The sequence below is a fragment of the Myotis brandtii genome, unplaced genomic scaffold (assembly GCF_000412655.1).
Source record: "Myotis brandtii unplaced genomic scaffold, ASM41265v1 scaffold1203, whole genome shotgun sequence".
Classification (NCBI taxonomy): Eukaryota; Metazoa; Chordata; class Mammalia; order Chiroptera; family Vespertilionidae; genus Myotis; species Myotis brandtii.
Window position 1 is genome coordinate 169787 of NW_005354183.1, and position 4259 is coordinate 174045.

Genomic DNA, 4259 nt, shown 5'->3' on the forward strand with positions numbered 1-4259 from the left:
GTGGCCTCCGCCTCAGCAACCCAGGACTGACTGCTGCTGGGATCTCTTGGCGCTCTGGGGGTGGGTTCTTCCCTCAGACCTCACGAGAAACAGCAGACATTTCCAAGACAACCTCTGCAGGACTGACTTCCTTTCAGTTGGTCCAGCTTCAGAGGTGACGTTAAACCCAGGGTTTTTATATAAATAGATGAGTGAGATCATGTGGTATTTTTCTTTCATTGACTGGCTTATTTCACTTAGCATAATGCTCTCCAGTTCCATCCACGCTGTTGCAAATGGTAAGAATTCCTTCTTTTTTACAGCAGCATAGTATTCCATTGTGTAGATGTACCACAGTTTTCTAATCCATTCATCTACTGATGGGCACTTAGGCTGTTTCCAGATCTTAGCTATGGTGAATTGTGCTGCTATGAACATATGGGTGCACATATCCTTTCTGATTGGTGTTTCTGGTTTCTTGGGATATATTCCTAGAAGTGGGATCACAGGGTCAAATGGGAGTTCCATGTTTTGTTTTTTGAGGAAACTCCATACTGTCTTCCATAGTGGCTGCACCAGTCTGCATTCCCACCAGCAGTGCACAAGTGTTCCTTTTTCTCCACATCCTCTCCAGCACTTGTCATTTGTTGATTTCTGATAAGGGCCTAATCTCCAAAATCTATAGGGAACTCATACAACTTAACAAAAGGAAAATAAACAATCCAATCAAAAAATGGGCAAAGGACCTAAATAGACACCTTTCAAAAGAGGACATTCAGAAAGCCAAGAGACATATGAAAACATGCTCAAAGTCACTAATCATCCGAGAGATGCAAATCAAAACAACAATGAGGTACCATCTCACACCTGTCAGAATGGCTATCATCAACAAATCAACAAACGACAAGTGCTGGAGAGGATGTGGAGAAAAAGGAACACTCGTGCACTGCTGGTGGGAATGCAGACTGGTGCAGCCACTATGGAAGACAGTATGGAGTTTCCTCAAAAAGCTGGAAATGGAACTCCCATTTGACCCTGTGATCCCACTTCTAGGAATATATCCCAAGAAACCAGAAACACCAATCAGAAAGGATATATGCACCCATATGTTCATAGCAGCACAATTCACCATAGCTAAGATCTGGAAACAGCCTAAGTGCCCATCAGTAGATGAATGGATTAGAAAACTGTGGTACATCTACACGATGGAATACTATGCTGCTGTAAAAAAGAAGGAACTCTTACAATTTGCAACGGCATGGATGGAGCTGGAGAGCATTATGCTAAGTGAAATAAGCCAGTCAATGAAGGAAAAATACCACATGATCTCACTCATTCATGGATAATAAAGACCATTACAAACTTTTGAACAATAATAGATACAGAGGCAGAGCTGCCTCAAACTGATTGTCAAACTGCAGTGGGAAGGCCAGAGAGGGTTGGGGGGCAGAAGGGAGGGGAGTAAGAGATCAACCGAAGGACTTGTATGCATGCATATAAGCATAACCAATGGACATAAAACACTGGGGGGTAGGGGAGGCCAGGGGATTGTCAAGGGCGGAGATAAAAAAGGACACATATATAATACCCTTTGTAATACTTTAAGCAATAAAAAAAATTAAACATGAACATGGTATATTCTTCCATTTTTTCATGTCTTCCTCTATCTCCTTTTTCAATGTCCTGTAGTTTTCCAAGTACAGGTCTTTTACCTCCTTATTTAAATTTATTCCTAGGTATCTTAATTTTTTTGGTGCAATGGTAAATGGGATTGTTTTCTTTTTTTGCTTCTCTACTGTGAGTTCATTATTATTGTATAAAAAGGCCATAGAGCCCTGACCAGTTTGGCTCAGTGGCTAGAGCGTCGGCCTGTGGACTGAAGAGTCCCAAGTTCGATTCCGGTCAAGGGCATGTACCTTGGTTGCGGGAACATCCCCAGTAGGGGTGTGCAGGAGGCAGCTGATGGATGTCTCTCTCTAATGGATGTTTCTAACTCTCTATCCCTCTCCCATCCTCTCTGTAAAAAAGTCAATAAAATATATTTTTTTAAAAAATAAATAAAAATAAAAAGGCCATAGATTTCTGGTTGTTAATTTCGTAGCCTGCTACTTTGCCAAATTCACTTATTAGGTCCAGTAGTTTTTGTTTGCTTTTTTGTGGGGTTTTTTTTAGTTTTTCAAAGATTTATTGAAGCAGAAACAGATTGGTCAGATAACTTGTTGGAAAAAGCAGTTTTAATGGTATTCAAAAATACTTCTTAAAAAGTATTCTAGCACAAGCCTTCTTCATAAACTAGATTATGTTGTAAACTTTTTTTCTAATTCTCTTAAAAGTGTTGGTTCTTAAGAACTAGAGCTTATTCTTATTCCAAATCTATCTTGCGCTCCTGAAAAACTGCAGAAAGGCACTTGAAAGCTGTTTCTTTAAGATATGGATTTCCTTTTTATTCTTGCTGGTAATATGTTGCAGCACCGAGTGCATGCAATATTCACTCCAGATCATCATGATGCTGAGTTTCATTGATGACCTGTCCATCTCTAGTTTCAACTGTCTTAATCAGAAGTGTCCTTTTTGAGTGGGTGTCCACCAGAGGGAGTGAATCCAGATTGGTTTCTCTCAGGTTCAGGGAAGCAAAAGTGGGAAGAGGCAGAGAAATCCTGCTCTCCTGGCCTTCCAGCAGCTTCCTGTAGGTGGCAATCTCAATGTCCAAAGCCATCTTAACATTCAGCAGGTCTTGGTATTCACGAAGGTGACGAGCCATTTCTTCCTTCATGTTCTGGATCTCATCCTGCAGGCGGCCGATAGTGTCTTGGTACTTAGCAGCTTCAACAGCAAAGTTCTCTTCCATCTCACGCATCTGGCGTTCCAGAGACTCATTAGTTCCTTTAAGAGCATCCACTTCGCAGGTGAGGGACTGCACCTGTCTCCGGTACTCATTTGACTCTTGCTTCGCCTGGCGCAGGGCATCATTGTTCCGGTTAGCAGCCTCGGAGAGGTCAGCAAACTTGGACTTGTACCATTCCTCAGCCTCCTGAAGGTTCTTGGCAGCTACGCTTTCGTACTGCTGCCGGACGTCATGCAAGGCAGCGGTGAGGTCAGGCTTGGAGACATCCACATCGATCTGGACATGCTGCTCCTGAATCTGGGCCTGAAGCTCGTGGATCTCCTCATCATGGAGTTTCTTCAAAAAGGCAATCTCTTCTTGCAAGGATTCCACTTTACGCTCAAGGTCAAGATGTCCCAAAGAAGCATTGTCCACATCCTGTCGGAAAGACTGGAGGGTGCCCTCGGCTTCCTCTCTCTGAAGCATCTCTTCCTGCAACTTCTCCTGGAGCCGTATTAGGTCCTCGGCCAGGTTGTCGCGCTCCACCTCGACGCGGGCTTTGTCGTTGGTGACCTGGTCCACCTGCCAGCGCAGCTCCCGCATCTCTTTCTCGTCGCCCAGGCCTCGACTTGCCCTGGCCCTTGAGCTGCTCGAGCTCGGCCAGCAGGATCTTGTTCTGCTGCTCCAGGAAGCGCACCTTGTCGATGTAGTTGGCGAAGCGGTCATTCAGCTCCTGCAGCTCCACCTTCTAGTTGGTGCGGGTATTCTTGAACTCGGTATTGATGGCGTCGGCCAACGAGAAGTCTATGGAGTCCTGCAGCAGCCGCATACTGGGGGCACTGCTCCGCAGACGCGTGGCCGAGGAGCGCGTGGCGTACACGCCGCCCACCCGGGGACGAGGAGTAGACTCTGCGGCTGGTGCTGGGGCGCAGCGAGCTGCCCAGGCTGTAGGCGCGAGTGGACGAGGTCACAAAGCTCCGGGTGGAGCTCGGCCGAATGCCGGTGCCGGGGCCGCCGAACATCCTGCGGTAGGAGGACAAGGACATGGATCTGCTGGACATGACTGCGGAGGGTACGGTGAGCTGGGCGGTGTGGACGGCTCCGGGCGGAGAGGCGAGCGAGGGCTCGGTGGATGTGGGCGGTGGGAGCGCTGCTGCATCTCTCCCAGTAGTTTTTTTTATGGAGTCTTTGGGGTTTTCTATGTGTAGTATCATGTCATCTGCAAATAAGGACAATTTTACTTCTTGTTTTCAAATTTGGATGCCTTTTATTTCTTCTTCTTATCTGATCACTATGGCTAGCACTTTCAGTACTATATCGAACAGGAGTGGTGAGCGTGGGCATCCCTGTCTTGTTCCCATTCTTAGGGGAAATGAGTTTAGTTTTTGCCCATTGAGTATGATGTTGGCTGTAGGTTTGTCATATAAGACTTTTATTATGTTGAGGTATGACTCCT

General features: G+C 45.9%; 1 pseudogene; it reads right to left on the minus strand.

Annotated features, from left to right (window-relative positions):
• Positions 1-2151: 2151 nt before the first annotated feature.
• On the minus strand, positions 2152-3965 carry LOC102245467 (annotated as a pseudogene).
• Between the last annotated feature and the right edge of the window lie 294 nt (positions 3966-4259).